This window comes from Nerophis ophidion, linkage group LG29, assembly GCF_033978795.1.
Source record: "Nerophis ophidion isolate RoL-2023_Sa linkage group LG29, RoL_Noph_v1.0, whole genome shotgun sequence".
NCBI classification, from domain to species: domain Eukaryota; kingdom Metazoa; phylum Chordata; class Actinopteri; order Syngnathiformes; family Syngnathidae; genus Nerophis; species Nerophis ophidion.
In genome coordinates this window covers 12,329,779-12,347,122 of record NC_084639.1, presented here as the reverse complement: position 1 = coordinate 12,347,122, position 17,344 = coordinate 12,329,779, and the positions used below count along the sequence as shown (strand labels likewise).

The 17,344-nt window shown below is 41.8% G+C and overlaps 1 long non-coding RNA gene across 1 annotated transcript in view; it reads right to left on the bottom strand.

Moving 5' to 3' along the window:
- LOC133546141 (uncharacterized) overlaps positions 1–16,526 on the bottom strand; it is a 141,558-nt gene extending 125,032 nt beyond the window's left edge. The window contains exons 1-2 of the long non-coding RNA XR_009805000.1: positions 16,447–16,526; positions 11,984–12,110 (exon numbers count right to left, since the gene is read on the bottom strand). This is a non-coding gene — a long non-coding RNA (uncharacterized LOC133546141). The remainder of the gene's footprint in view (positions 1–11,983; positions 12,111–16,446) is intronic.
- Between the last annotated feature and the right edge of the window lie 818 nt (positions 16,527–17,344).

Genomic DNA, 17,344 nt, shown 5'->3' with positions numbered 1-17,344 from the left:
GATGAGGGTTTGGTATTTTTTTGAGTTTGCGTTCATACGCCTCCTCTATCCTCTCTTCCCAGGGTACTGTCAGCTCGATAAGCACCACCTGTTTGGTTCCTTTAGACCACAGAACAATATCAGGTCTCAGGGTAGTGTGGGCTATCTCCTCAGGGAATTTCAGCTGCTTCTTCAGGTCGACCCGCATCTCCCAGTCGCTTGCCGTGGCCAGGATTCCTTTGTTTCTCCCTCCTGCTGCTGCGCTTTCACCTGCCCTGATGAAGTGGATGAAGCGAGGCCCATTAGAGAGCTGCCTTGTCCTCTTCCTGGCCTGCTCAACACCCTCTGCCAGCTGAGCAAGGATCTGGTCATGACGCCACCGGAACTTGCCATCTGCTAAACTTGAGTGACAAGAGGAGAGGACATGCTCCAGGTTGGCTATCTTTCCGCAGAGTGTACAGCTGGGACTCTCTACCATTCCCCAAGTATGGAAGTTTGATGGGGTGGGCAGGACATCATATGTAGAACACAGCAGGAACTTAATCCGGTGGCCTTCCATGCTCCAGATGTCCTTCCAGGTTAGAGATCTGTCTTTTACACTCTCCCATCTAGTCCAGGTGCATTGCTTGTTCATGGTTACTGCCTTGACATGCCGGCTTTCCTCTTCAGCCTTTCGGACCTCCCTCTGCACCAAACCTCGCCGCTCCTTTGGGTCAGCTTTGTTCCAATTTGTTCTGGAAGAGCAACCCAGACCAAGTCTTCCCTGGGCTACTGATCCCACAATGTCCGCGTGATGCAGTCGATCCTCCGCCTCCCTCAGTGCTTCGCTAGCTGACCACTTTATGCCTGACCTGACGACAATGCCTGCTTGTCGTACTCGCTCGTCTTCGCTGTCTCGTAGCATCATCGCCTGGCGTGTTTTTGTCACCTTGTACTCCTCCACCACTGATGTTATTGGCAGCTGTAGCTTGCTTCCTGTGCTGTACAGTCCAATGGAACAGAAGCTTCTTGGGACACCCAGCCTCTCCAGACTCTCAACTGTGGATACAGGTACCTCATAAACTAGGAGTGGCCAGAGCAGACGGGGGAGAACCCCATGTTGGTAACCCCAGGCCTTATACTTGCCCGGGAGGCCGCTCTTTTCTAGGGATGTCATCCAGGCTTCTGCTTGGCTAAGCATTTCTTTCACACTCAGTCGGTCATTGAGATCTGCCCTGTACCACTTCCCCAAGCACTTCACAGGTTTCTCTTGGACAGTTGGGATGATGTTCTCCCTGATCTTGAAGCGAAACCGTTCCTGAACACGCCCTTTCTTCAGAACTAGGCTTCTGGACTTTGCCGGTTTGAACTTCATCCTTGCCCAATTAGTGAGCTCAATCAGGTCCTCCAAAATGCATCTTCCTCCTGGCACTGATCTTGCTGTGATGCTAAGGTCGTCCATGAACGCTCTAATGGGTAGCATCTGGATTCCGCTTGCAAGGACTGCGCCTCGACATAACTTATCTGCCGACTTGACAAGAAGGTTCATCGCTGTAGAAAATAAAATCACTGAAATTGTGCAGCCAGTGACAATGCCCACTTCTAGTCTATGCCAGTTGGTGGTGAATTCTCCGCAGGTGAATCGCATGTTGAATCTGTCAAAGTACTGCCGCAAGAGTTTCTGTAATTGCTCTGGTACGTGGTAGGTCTTTAAAGTCAGCTCCACTAATTTGTGGGGTATCGTTCCATAGGCATTTGTTAGATCAAGCCACAGAACTGCTAGGTCTCCGTGGTTCCTCTTTGCATCCTCGATGATCTTGGAGATTACGCTGGTGTGTTCGAGACAGCCAGATACCCCTGGAATGCCACCTTTTTTAACTGAAGTGTCCATGTAACCGTTGTCCAATATGAAGGTGGTCAACTTCTTTTCCAGAATCCCCAGGAAGAGCTTAGCTTCCACATTGAGGAGGGAAATGGTACGGAATTGCTTTATCCCTGAAGAGTTTTCTTCCTTAGGGATGAAGCATCCCTCAGCCACCAGTCATTCATCAGCAAGGAAATTCTTCCTCCATGCCACCGTCAGTAGCTTCCAGAGTCGTTTCCTGAGCCTTTCGCAATGCTTGTAAACACTGTACGAGATGCCATTTGGCCCTGGGGCTGATTTTCCTCTTGCCTTCTTAAGGAAGCTACTGACTTCCTGCCAGCTTGGTTTCTCCGTCTTAAAAGGAATAGTTGGTTCAGCTGGTTTAATGAGCCTCTCCATCTCCTCCAAATTGTCCTCCCTCCTGGGATCGCTGTGGACCTGCCGAAGGTGCGCCTCCACCTCTTCCTTTGTTGCTTTCAACTCTCCTGATCTTTTATCACCCAGGAGTTTCGACAGGTAGTTGAATGGGTTCTTTGTGAAGACCACCCTTTCCTTCAACCGCTGCTTCCTGTTCCTGCGGTGACACTCAGCTCGTCGCAAGATCTTAATTCGCTCCCTCAGGCCGTTTCGCAATTCTGTGAGAGCTGGTTTCTCGTCTGCTGTTGCTTCACGAAAGGCCTTCTTAAGCCTCCGCAAATCTCCTCTAAGGATTGCTATCTCCTTCAGGCGTCTGTTTTCCTTGGGCTGGATGTTTACTCTGCCTTTTCGTTCTTTCTTTCCGCAGCGATCAGCGCCTATACTCCAGATTATCGAGGACATGGCCTTGAGCTTCTTTCCCACGTCTCCTGCGAGTGCCGCTTCCAGCACCTGGTCGACATCACAGTCAAACATATCCCATTCTTTCTTTTCAGCTGCAGTTGGCAAGTTCACTCGTTCTTTCCGAACGTCTCCAGCACAAGTGTTCTGGCCATGCCGTCTGGTGTCCTGAGTGACTTCCCTCTCACTGTGGTGCCCTGCTGCCTCCGTCACACCAGCGATGCTTCTCCTGCCCCCCATGTCCATCATGTGCCTGGAGATGCTGGGGACTGTGGTTTGTGTCCTGCCCCAGCCTCTCCTCCGTCTCACCAGGTTTCCCTGTGCGTTGCACATTACTTTCAGGTTGCATTTTGGTCTGTATACATACAAAAAAAAAAAAAATATATATATATATATATATATATATATATATATATATATATATATATATATACATACATATATATATACATATATACATACATATATATATACATGCATACATATGCATATACATATATATATGTATATATATATATATATATATATATATATATATATATATATATATATATATATAATTTTTGTTTCACTACTTTTGATTTGTTCTGTGTCGTGTTTGTGTCTCCTTTCAATTGCTCTGTTTATTGCAGTTCTGAGTGTTGCTGGGTCAGGTTTGGTTTTGGAATTGGATTGCATTGTTATGGTATTGTTGTGTATTGTTTTGTTCGATTGATTAAAAAAAACAAATAGATTTTTTTAAAAATGAGAATCGATTCTGAATCACACAACGTGAGAATCGCTATTTGTATTCGAATCGATTTTTTTCCCACACCCCTCATATACACACACACTTACATATATATATATATATATATATACACACACACACACACACACACACACACACACACACACACACACACACACACACACACACACACACACACACACACACACACACACACACACACACACACACACACACACACACAGCCCAAAAGTTTGGACACATTCAATGCGTTTGCTTTGTTTTCATGACTATATACATTGCAGATTGTCACTGAAAGCATCAAAACTATGAATGAACACACGTGGAGTTATGTACTTAACAAAAAAGGTGAAATAAATGAAAATATGTTGTATATTCTAGTTTTTATATACAAACACAATACTCAATATAACTGAATATTCAGAGTATGTGAACGTTTGACTCCTGCCTTGTTTACTTCCGTGACGACCTCTAAGTTTTGTAATCAATCAGAAACATCAAGCAGTTCAAATGCATCAAAACATGGATAAGTGAGGAAAGAGTGGTTTGTATTTTCCTATCATGCATTGCAGGGGATTTCAATGGGTGTGATTTTGAAATGTGTGTTAATACTCACAAAGTTCAGTGAGCAGGTTGTGTTATGTGTGACCATGTGTAGTGACCTTTTGTGTTGGTTTATTTGAGTCATGAGTGGGGAAGGTTGTTTGGATTGCGGTCATAAAATACGGCTCTGCCAACACTTCAAAGTGCAATTCATAGTCATTAACCTGAATTACTCATGTTTTCCACAAGATGGCGACACAAATGCAGCAATAATACAGTCAGATTAATTTAGTGGCACCCCTCGGACCAAATTAAACTCGCTTTGTGGGCCAAACTGAACACATAGTTAGGACACCCCTGGCCTAGATTAATTAATCAAGGTCCTCACAAATATTGATAGAATCATGAAGCTCTAAATGCATTGGCGAAAAAGTTCATTTGTGCCCATGCCCCAATTTTTTTTTTACATTGTTAAAATTAAATGTGGGCAACGCCCTAAAGACCGCGGCCTGTGCGTGTGTCAACCATTGCCCACATCTGCGGTCCTCTCCAAGGTTTCTCATTGTCATCCCACTGGGTTGAATTTTTCCTTGCCCTGATTTAGGATCTTAACCGAGGATGTCGTTGTGGTTTGTGCAGCCCTTTGAGACACTTGTGATTTAGGGCTATATAAATAAACATTAATTGATTGATTGAGGGCAGCACGGTGGCAGAGGGACGAGTGCGTCTGCCTCACAATACAAAGGTCCTGAGTAGTCCTGGGTTCAATCCCGGGCTCGGGCATGTCCTCCCCGTGACTGCGTGGGTTCCCTCCGGGTACTCCGGCTTCCTCCCACTTCCAAAGACATGCACCTGGGGATGGGGATAGGTTTATTGGCAACACTAAATTGGCCCTAGGGTGTGAATGTGGTCTGTCTATCTGTGTTGGCCCTGCGATGAGGTAGCTACTTGTCCAGGGTGTACCACACCTTCCGCCGGATTGCAGCTGAGATAGGCACCAGTGCCCACCGCCACCCCAAAGGGAATAAGCGGTAGAAAATGGATGGATGGATGGATGATTGATTGATCGTGAGGCAGCGCACATTTCCACGATGACGATAACAGTAGTTATATTTAGACATACTGTAGCAACCAAAACAAGAACACAAAGTAATGCGATCCCTTGTCCTTTATTTAAATTTAGTTCTGCTCTCAAACACTATTAATGCAGCAGAGAATAAACTTGATTGCAACACAGAAAGTTTCTCAAACAAATCAAATGTTCAAACATTTTACAAAGTGATCGCTGCAGACACAAGCGGTCAGATTGTATTCCACAAGATGATCAGAGTGATATTTTTAAGAGACATTTTCTTTGATGTACTTTCGTTTTCGTGCTGACTTTATTACCTTTATGAATCACCTTTTTCGGGACTCTATGAAAGCTATTTCCTATAACTGTATTTAAACGACTGAAACACCCAAAAACAGAAAATCAATAAGACATTTTCTGCTCAAACTCTACACTAGGGTTGTACGGTATACCGGTATTAGTATAAATACTAATGACTCATTTTCAGTACTACACCGCCTCTGAAAAGTACTGGTCCCCCACCCCCTGCGCCCCCGTCGTCACGTTGTTTTATTGTTGGTTTACCAGCAGACGAGCATGTTCGGCAGTGCACAATCACAGAGTACTTACAAGCAGACAAGGTGTGTAGACAGAAAAGGGAGAACAGACGCATGTTGACTTAAAAACTAACGATTAAGGTGAAGTCATAACACTAAAACACCCTCAGAAAGAGGTACTTTAAGACATTGCTAGCTAGCTAGCGGCTAATGTCCATCCGCCATCGGCAGTGTTGTAGCTACTTCTAAATAACTAATCCTTGCCTCCATGGTGACGAAAAAGTAAGTTTCTTACAAGTATCATCCCTGCAGGATGAGGAAAAGCTAAACATGCTTCACTCCACACCGTAGATCACCGGCATCACAATGTAAACAAACGCCATTGGTGGATCTACACATGACATCCACTATATCTAGTTGATACTACTATGATTATGTCGATATTTTTTGGCAAAACAACATCTTCTTTCGTTTTTTTAAAGTTCATATTATGTTTATAAACTCAGGAAATAGGTACCTGGACAGATGAGGACTTTGAATATGACCAATGTATGATCCTGTAACTACTTGGTATCTGATTGATACCCAAATTTGTGGCATCATCCAAAACTAATGTAAAATATCAAACAACAGAAGAACAAGTGTTTTTTACATTTTAACAGAAATTTACATAGAACATGTTAAAAACGAAAGTAAGCAGATATTAACAAGTAGATTAAAGGCTTACTGAAATGAGATTTTCTTATTCAAACGGGAATAGCAGGTCCATTCTATGTGTCATACTTGATCATTTCGCGATATTGCCATATTTTTGCTGAAAGGATTTAGTAGAGAAAATCGACGATAAAGTTCGCCACTTTTGGTACTTCCTGAAAAAGCCTCGCCTTTACTGGAAGTCGCAGACGATGACGTCACATGTTGATGGCACCTCATATATTCACATTGATTTTAATGGGAGTCTCCAACAAAAACAGTTATTCGGACCGAGAAAACGACAATTTCCCCATTAATTTGAGCGAGGATGAATGATTCGTGTTTGAGGATATTGATAGTGACGGACTACAAAAAAAAAAAAAAAAACAGTTAAAAAAACAAAAAACGCGATAGCATTGGACGTACTCCGATGTTTTTAAACACATTTACTAGGATAATTTTGGGAAATCCCTTATCTTTCTATTGTGTTGCTAGTGTTTTAGTGAGTTTAATATTACCTGATAGTCAGAAGGATGTCTCCACGGCCGGGTGTTGACGCGCAGTGTCTCAGGGGAGTCGACGGCAGCTATGGACGGCACAAGCTCAGCTTTTATCCGGTAAGAACTGACTTTTTAACCACAATTTTCTCACCGAAACCTGCTGGTTGACATTTGGTCTGGATTCATGTTCGCTTGACCGCGCTCAGATCCATAGTAAATTTTCACCTCAGGGAATTTTAGACAAGGAATCACCGTGTGTTTGTGTGGCTAAAGGCTAAAGCTTCCCACCTCCATCTTTCTACTGCGATTTCTTCAATATTAATTGAACAAATTGCAAAAGATTTAGCTCCACAGATGTCCAAAATACTGTGTAATTATGCCGTTAAAGCAAACAAATTTTAACTGTGTGTGTGCGTAGCGCTCACACTTCCTAAAACCCTGTGACGACACGCGTCCACGTCATCATTACACAACGTTTTCAAGACGAAACTCCCGGGAAATTTAAAATTGTAATTTAGTAAACTAAAAAAAGCCGTATTGGCATGTGTTGCAATGTTAATATTTAATCATTGATATATAAACTATCAGATTGCGTGGTCGGTAGTAGTGGGTTTTAGTAGGCCTTTATAATAACACATTTTCTAACACTTGTGCTTAATAATGTTGACAAAATAATAGAATGTTAAATGACATAATATGTTACTGCATATGCCAGCAGCTAAATTAGGAGCCTTTGTTTGTTTACTTACTACCGGTACTAAAAGACAAGTTGTCTTGTATGGTCACTATTTTATTAAAGGACAAACTTGCACTAAGAAACATATGTTTAATGTACCCTAAGATTTTTTGTTAAAATAAAGCCAATAATGAATTTTTTTGTGGTTCCCTTTGTTTAGAAAAAAAAACGAAAATATCGAAATAATATTGGTACTGGTACCAAAGTATTGGTATCGGGACAACCCTACGTCATATGCAACCCAGCTATAATGCTTCCAATAACCAGTCAATGTTGCAGCAAATAAAGCCTATAAAGCATTTAAGTCCCATCTTAAAACTCATTTGTATACGCTAGCCTTTAAATAAGTCCCCCTTTTAAACCAGTTGATCTGCCGTCTCTTTTCTGCTCTGCCCCCTTCTCCTGCGTGGAGAGGTTATCAGGTGACCACAGATGATGCGCTAGCTGTTCCAAGTGGGGACCCGGGGTGGAGCACTCGTTTGTGCATCAGTTGATTGTCTCCACTCAAGATGACCCCTGCTGGCCCCACTATGGACTGGACTCTCACACTATTCACTAGATCCACTCGAAGTCCATTGTACCGGTTGCCTTGGGGAGTGGGGGGTTGTATGTGGGAGGTGGGGGGGTCCCCACATCTGCGGTCCCCTCCAAGGTTTCTCATTGGGTTGAGTTTTTTCTTGCCCTGATGTGGGATCTGAGCAGAAAATGTCGTTGTGGCTTGTGCAGCCCTTTGAGACACTAGTGATTTAGGGCTATATAAATAAACTTTGATTGATAAGTTTTTTTTTAGCTCAATTAAGTCTTTCTGGGTGAGGTTTCCTTCATTGTCCCCTGACAGAGGGCAGGCATGAGGTCACCAAGCGAAGAAAAAGGAGAAGTGGCAGCACGTTGACTCTTCACAGGGGCCATAGCCGCCTTGTGAAAGCAGCTCATACATTTAAAGGCCTACTGAAACCCACTACTACCGACCACGCAGCCTGATAGTTTATATATCAAAGATGAAATCTTAACATTGCAACACATGCCAATACGGCCGGTTTAGTTTACTAAATTGCAATTTTAAATTTACCGCGAAGTGTCCTGTTGAAAACGTCGCGGAATGATGACGCTTATGTTGACGCGTGCTTTTGACGTTATTGGTTGGAGAGGACATTTCAGCCGAGCACCACTCATGGCTAAAAGTCGTCTCTTTTCATTGCATAATTACACAGTATTTTGGACTTCTGTGTTGCTGAATCTTTTGCAATTTGTTCAATTAATAATGGAGACTATAAAGATCAATGCTGTTGGTGGAAAGCGGTGGATTGCAGCTGCCTTTAGCAACCGAAACACAGCCGGTTTTTTTTGTTTGTTGTGAAGCTTTAACACAGAGCGATCGAGTGAACATGTTTCTCTACCACATGTCAACCAATTGTGATATTAAGTCGGGTCTTACCGGTGACTTCAGCGGATTATGCGACCTCCTCCTGCAGCTGTCAAATAGGCAGCTGTGATCTCGGCTCCTCCATTGGCTTCTCTCAGAGACACTGGCGTTCACCGCAGCCCTCCGACTTTCCGGTACTATTTAATCTCACTAAAACACTAGCAACACAATAAGCGGATAAGGGATTTTCCAGAATTATCCTAGTAAATGTGTCTAATAACATCTGAATCACTCCCACTGCAATCGCCTTTTTTTTTTCTAGTCCTTTACTCTAAATTTCCTCATCCACGACTCTTTCATCCTCGCTCAAATTAATGGGGAAATTGTCGCTTTCTCGGTCCGAATCTTTCTTGTTGCTTGTGGCTATGATTATAAACAATGTGAGGATGTGAGGAGCCCTAAAACCCGTGACATCACGCGCACATCGTCTGCTACTTCCGGTAACTTTTTTTTTTTTTTCCAAGATGGCGCTGCTGCAGTGGCTGCTGTTGGCAGGAGCTCTATGCTCTTGTGTCATCCTTTTGTGTTTCCCTATTGTTTTCATGTGTTATTATATTTTTTTGCCTTTTGGTCCAGGACCCTTTGGGACTGTGTGACAAGGGGTGGCACTTTCGTGACCTCTGTGGTGATTTTTTTGTGGACTTCTGGATCTGCCTCCCGGGAGCCTTTTGGCCATGGAGACCAGCTGCTGGGTGTCTGCCACACCGGAGTCGGTTTGGAGGGACTGGAGGAGATGCGGATGAGGGGACAGGGCTGCAGAGCTAGCACTGAGCGCTGGGACGGAGAGGCTTCGCGGTGTCTTGGCTGGTTGAGCAGGTGTCGGACACCTCAGTCACCTTGGACGTATCATCGCTCATCATGGGGCGGCATAGCTCGGTTGGTAGAGCGGCCGTGCCAGCAACTTGAGGGTTGCAGGTTCGATTCTCGCTTCCGCCATCCTAGTCACTGCCGTTGTGTCCTTGGGCAAGACACGTTACCCACCAACTCCCAGTGCCACCCACACTGGTTTAAATGTAACTTAGATATTGGGTGTCACTATGTAAAGCGCTTTGAGTCACTAGAGAAAAGCGCTATATAAATATAATTCACTTCACCCATGCGGACTGGACACTGGCCGAGAGTGGAGTCGGCAGTCTTGGTTGCTTTGTTGGGTCTGCTCCCGTCTGTGGCCATGCTCCCTCCACCCCAGAGGACGATGGCGTGGAACACCACAGTGGATATGTTTCTTTTACTTTTTATTCATAGCTGTATGTAGAAGTGTCTGGTTGTATCTGCTGCTTTAATGTATTTAATGTCCTCTGTGTTCTTTGATGTTTCCCTCTTACACACATGTAAGAAGGATTTGTACTATGGCTATGAGTTGTTTTTTTCCCTTGGCCTCAGTCTGCACCCCCTCTCCAGGGCCCAGGCTAAGACCGATTTTTTATTTTTATTTTATTTTTAATCTTCTATTTCCCCCCCCCTTGTTTACCTGTATCATCTTTTTTGTAAGGGGCGCTGGAAGCGGGCAGACCTGTCAGCGATCCTGTTCTGTCTCCCTGTAATGTTTGTCTGATCTTGAATGGGATTGTGCTGAAAATTGTAATTTTCCTGAAGGAACTCTCCTGACGGAATAAATAAAGTACTATCTAATCTAATCTGAAGGCAAGGCTTTTTTTATTGGCGACCAAAAGTTGCAAACTTTATCGTCGATGTTCGTAGCTGAGATAGGCGCCAGCGCCCCCCGCGACCCAGAAAGGGAATAAGCGGTAGAAAATGGATGGATGGATGGGTTCTCTACTAAATCCTTTCAGCAAAAATATGGCAATATCGCGAAATGATCAAGTATGACACATAGAATGGACCTGCTATCCCCGTTTAAATAAGAAAATCTCATTTCAGTAGGCCTTTAAAGTCCCCTCTGACGTCACTACTTGACTCGACTGGTCGCCTTTAACTCCTTTTGTCATGAGGTAGAGCACTTTACAAGTGTCGGAGGGAATGAGGAATGTGCTCCTGCAGGTTTTGTGGGGTTTTTTTACCCCCTCCTGGCTTCCATTGAAAGGTCAAGAGATCGAGTTAGGCACTAATCCACTCTCAAGCATCTCATGAACTCCTGCATGTGAACACTGAATCTGTTCTTAGAGTCAGAAGTCCAACCCAAACATTTCCAAATAACACTTCCTTATTATCTTACGTTCTCTTCACTCTTCGAACAGTTTAGTGACTAAATACTCACCAGTAGCTACTTTGGGTCAGAGGTCAAGAAGGACTTGAGCCGTGACACAACACTTAAAAGGCTTGCACACAGTTGTACTGATAGAAAAGGGACGTTTATGAGGTAGGGTTGTACGGTATACAAGTATTAGTATTAGTAACACTCCTCTTAACAAAATTGGTGCAGTTCTGTTTTTATTATCACAAAAAAAGGGTTATTATCTTTAAAAATAGGGGGGGAAATTGTTATGGATTTCATGAAGTGTACATTTATTTCATGTATTTATTTTCAGTTGACATGTTTAAATATTTTTTTTTATATAAAAAATACATACAGTAGATTTGCATTCTTCACAAGCACAAAAAATTGCTTCTCTAAGCAGAAGTTGTTTGCTGATTAATCTGGCAGATACCCGATTCTTTCGGGAATTTCTGCATGATTTCTTTTCCCCCGCATGCATGGTATCACTTTGCCTAAAACATATTCATTACTCGCAAGAAATAAAAGAACTCCATGGAATAATCAAGTTGGAGCCATGTCTTTCCAGAAGTGTGTGTGTGCACGTTTCTGTGCAACCACTTGGGCTTGGCCGTGAAGGTCAGCAAACACAAAGCATTCCACATGAGCTTCCTTATTCAAATGGAGAAAATTCCAAAGTGAACTGAACGATACCAATTATAGATATGGCCGCACAAAGAGGCCGAGACAATGTCAGATTCACACAGGATATCCGTCAATGAGGAAACCCTGTGAATCAATAGGAAACAAGACAGCATGAGCACGACTATGTGCTGGCCTGGGGTCCCTGAAGGCAGCATGCTCTTCAACCAGGTGCCTTCCTTTGTGTGTGCGTGTGTCTGTGTATGTGCGTGTTTGTGTTTCCTGTTTACTGACCTCCTTATTTGGGTGTTTTTAGGTGCCTCAAGTCAACAACTTCCTGTGCGCCACGCTGAACCATCGCATTGTTTGGAAGCTGAGTTCTGGCTCTTTATGGCGTGACCGGTGAGTTTTAGTAGTTCGACTGTTAATAAAACAAAGAATGTCAAAAAGATCTGAAATGCAACTCTTTTTTTTCTTAACACTTCTGTCATTTTCCATTCAAGAAATGACAGTGGTGTATTGTTTACCTGTCTCAATATAAACAACATTTGACGTTTAACTTCATCATAGTGGTACATGCTGAGTCCTATCATTGTTTTCATGTCTTAACAGCACGAGTGGTTAACTTCTTGTTACACTTTAAGAACATGATAGATGTTGGCAAGTCAGCAGGCATGTGAAATTTCCCTGAAAACACAGAAATATGCGTTTTAAAAAATAAATTTTCGCGTCAAAATATCACTTCTGCGTTTTTTTAAATGAAGTATCAAGAAAAATATGATTTAAAATTTGTACTCTCTGTTCCTCTTGCCTGAATGGCTCACTGAATTCAATCATCAACCATATACTTTATTAAAATTACAGGACTGGAAGACAAACACTAATTATCTAACCATCCAACGAGCTTACTTGTTGTCGCCTGCTTTCGCTCTCCGAGCCACAACGTTGACGGCTATCCACTTTGCTGCCAACTATATTTGGATGATTACACATTGAACACTGTTAGTTCCAATGCCGTTGTAGTTGTAGAGTATTTAGTAGCAGCCAGCGAGAAGGTGTATTTTTGACGTGACAAATGTAAACAGAGGTCACAACACCGCAACCATATCACCTGAAGGGGTGTGGCAACAGGGTAGAGTTGCCAACTGTGAAATATTTTCTGAGTTCTTTGCATGCGTATTATATAGTATTACATTACATTTTCAACGATGATAATGATTATTAATGGAATAATTCTGGTTTTGCTTACCGACCTCGAAGCCATTTTATTTGGTGCATGGTGTAATGATAAGTGTGACCAGTGGATGGCAGTCAAACATTGAGATACATTTACACCAACATTTTATAGGTTCCATTGAATACATACAACATTTCACACAGCGCTCAAAAAACTATCAGAATGTTTTACCACGACTTTGGTAAGCTATGAAGCCACACCGCTTGATGGATTGTCGGCGCATTAAACATACAAGTATTATTATGGTTTGATTATAAGATAAGACATATTATCTGCCGTTTTTTGGCGTGAAGAATCCGACAACTTTCGGTTGTGTTTTCCACTTCATTTGCTGAATGGCGATATAAGATATATATCTCAATATTTTTTTCCGTAAAGTAAAAACAAAACAGTCCTAGTTACCTGAGATACTAAAATAATGACTTACAAAGTCAATTTAATGACTAACTGTAAGTAAGCGTTTGAAAAAAATAAAAGCGTTAAAAGTGGGGCTACATGCTGACATATGCTCAACTCATCATGCTTAATTTATTACAGCATTTGGAAAGCCTGCAGTTGATTTTTATTATATAAATTTTATATTTTATTAACATGTGATAGCAGGGACCCTGCCATTGAAAACTAGGCTGCTACATTACTAATGATTAGTGTAAATATAACTGAAAAAATAGTAAAATAGCAATAGGAGAGACTATTCATCCCTGAACACCATTGGGTTCATGTAGGCTTTATGATGCAGCTACATTACTATATCAACTATCAGAGACAGCTTCAGAAAACGCTTCATTTAACAATAAGTCCTTTTTTGCTGCTTCAACACAGCTCAATCAAGACAGAAAAAGGTAAAGTGAAATAACTTAGCTGTAGGTTAAAAATGTTGTCTTTCTCTCAGACAGACAGGGCTTTTCTGTCCATAACACACACACGCACGCACGCACACCGCACTAACGTTACGCTAAAAGCTAGTTAGCCTTCACCTCAAGTACTGCGAGCGAGCTGAGCTGCCACTTATGAACGTCAACAGGCTCATAGTGGTGTTACTAGTAGTTGACATGGAAGTGTTTATTATAATTTGGGGAGAGTTCGCTGCCTTATGCATACCTTTCTGCTCACACCACTGAAGGAGCACTGACTCCATGCACTCCAAATATGCACTGCTGATTGGCAGTACATGCGCTGTGAATACGCACTACTGATTGGCTGTTACATGTGCTCTGAATATGCACTGCTGATTGGCTGTTACATGCGCTCTGAATACGCACTGCTGATTAGCTGTTACCGCTCTGTGTGTAACCAATCAGATGGTTCTGTGGGTGGGACATTGCTGTGCATACTTGCCAACCCCGAGACATCCAAATTCGAGAGATGGGGGGCGGGGTGGTTGAGGTGGGCGGAGTTGGGGGGAAGGGTTTGGTGGTAGCGGGGGGGTGTATTGTAGCGTCCCGGAAGAGTTAGTGCTGCAAGGGAATGTGAGTATTTGTTATGTTGTGTTATAGTGCGGACGTTCTCCCAAAATGTGTTTGTCATTCTTGTTTAGTGTGGGTTCACAGTGTGGCGTATATTTGTAACAGTGTTAACATTTTTTATACAGCCACCCTCAGTGTGACCTGTATGGCTGTTGATCAAGTAAGTTAGCCTTGTGTTCACTCATGTGTGTGTGTAACAGCCGTATATATTATGTGACTGTGCCGACACGCTGTTTGTGTGTAGGAAAAGCAGACGTGACGACAGGTTGTAGAGGACCCCAAAGGCTGAGCCTTGAGGGCACACCCCCAATATTGTTGTCCGGGTGGAAATCGGGAGAATGGTTGCCCTGGGAGTTTTCGGGTGGGGCACTGAAATTCGGGAGTCTCCCGGAAAAACCAGGAGGGTTGGCAAGTATGATGCTGCGTGCTGCAGAGACGTACTGACAGAGGCAGAGGCGGTATAGCTCGGTTGGTAGAGCGGCCGTGCCAGCAACTTGAGGGTTCCAGGATCGATCCCCGCTTCCGCCATTGTGTCCTTGGGCAAGACACTTTACCCACCTGCTCCCAGTGCCACCCACACTGGTTTAAATGTAACTTCAGGGTTTCCCACACATTAATTTATTTGTGGTGGCCCGCCACGAAAGAATTAAGGCCGCCACAAATAAAAAAATAAAAAATAAATAATAATAATATTTATTTTTTTTCCGGCTTTTGACTCTCTCGACCGCTCATAAAAGCAATTGGACTGTCTGTGAATGGAGCTTGTAGTTACATATTATATAAATATGTAAATATTATATAAATATGTATTTAATATGTACATAAAGTGTTGTAATTATATTCCAACTCCGCGTTCTTCTTGGTCATCACCGCCGCCGTCTGTCCTGAGTCCTCCTCCAACTTGTTAGTTGGTTTGCCTTTTGCTAAAATACTCACTAATAGTTACTAGAAAAATGGCTAAAAATATCTGGTTTTGTTGCCACAATTTGATTTTTTTCTCCCTAAAGTTTTTTTTTTCTTCATGCACACATCTGACACTGAAAATGACACACAATCCACTTTTATGTCACGACCCAGCAGTTGGGAACCACTGGTCAACTGTATAACAGTTACTGTAATATTTCCATGTCTGTCCATAGTGATTGACCACTTTGCAAAAATGAAAAGGAGACGTTACAGTTTACTTCTCAGAAAATGATTACCTGAACAGACACACAACAGTTGTTCATTTATTCTACTACTGTGGCTTTATTGTTTTGTGTATATTTTATAGTTTTGTGTATCTGAAATAGGATTAGCCACATTGCCATAAATGGAAATTAAATAATATAAAAGAACCCAGAGATGTAGGGCTGCTTAATTTTTTGTTAGACTTTTGTAGATGTTAAATTTGCAAATGATTACTGCAATATATATTTCAAAAAGATTCATTGCTCTTCCTTTTTGCTTTTACCAGTAGCAGTTTAGAAGTCTGGAGTAAAAAAGTGCACAAGTAGGTCAAATGCATTAGTTAATTTCAGGTGGTTAATCACAGATCCATACAACATAATCTGATATGATTTCATAGTTTAAAGCACTATTTATGTATTTTTTTATGATAAATAAGTGCTAAAAATGTTTTTGCTTGCGCACTTTGCACGCTCACATGAATTATTTGTGCCCCAGTACAGTATTAGGTCTAGTGACGTCCCTGGTCCACGGGTCAACAAACCAACATGTAAAATAACGAAAAATATAGAGTACCTGATGATAGCGGAAAAACGTTGGCTTATCAGAATACAAAACACCTGCATCTTGTATCGAAGAAGAAACCAAACAGTCCAAGACACAGTTAGCTCCTCCGTTAGCCTCATGGCTACTAACATATTTGTGGCTGTGTCACGCAAAACACACTTGACGAAATAAAGTCCACGCGTTAACAAAACAATTCAAAAAGTATAAACTACGACTCATATAAACTCAACAAAGGTTATAATGGATAGAAATGACACTTGTGTTCACAAAACTGTGTTTTACGAACTATTTTGTTCGAGCGATTAACAAAGCAGACTTACCTGAGTTCCGCCGCTTGCAGGATGACGTCACTGACGTGCACTGGACTAAATTAGTCAGTTCTGCAGGGGACCACTAGGAGGTGCTAATCGCCCTCACAATACATCTTCATTAAATTTATAACAATGGTTCTTAAATGGGGGTACGCGTACCCCTGGAGGTACTCGAAGGTATGCCAAGGGGTACGTGAGATTTTTTTTTAAATATTCTAAAAATAGCAACAATTCAAAAATCCTTTATAAATATATGTATTGAATAATACTTCAACAAAATATGAATGTAAGTTCATAAACTGTGAAAAGAAATGCAACAATGCAATATTCAGTTTTGACAGCTCGATTTTTTGTGGACATGTTCCATAAATTTTGAGGTTAATTATATCTTTTTATTTTTATTTTTTTTCTGAAGAAATGTTTAGAATTAAGTTCATGAATCCAGATGGATCTCTATTACAATCCCCAAAGAGAGCACTTTAGGTTGATGATTACTTCTATGTGTAGAAATCTTTATTTATAATTGAATTACTTGTTCATTTTTCAACAATTTTTTTGTTATTTTTATATCTTTTTTTCCAATTAGTTCAAGAAAGACCACTACAAATGAGCAATATTTTGCACCGTTATACAATTTAATAAATCTGAAACTGATGACATAGTGCTGTATTTTACTTCTTTATCTCCTTTTTTCAACCAAAAATGCTTTGGTCTGATTAGGGGGTACTTGAATTTAAAAAGTATTCACAGGGGGTACATCACTGAAAAAAGGTTGAAAACCACTGAATTATAATACAGTTTATAAGCAAATAAAACATAAGAAAACAATACATTGTAGTGAAAAATAAGGACAATGTTGGCAAGTGGAATAGTTAACCTCACTGCATGGTAAAAATAACTGTTTGGC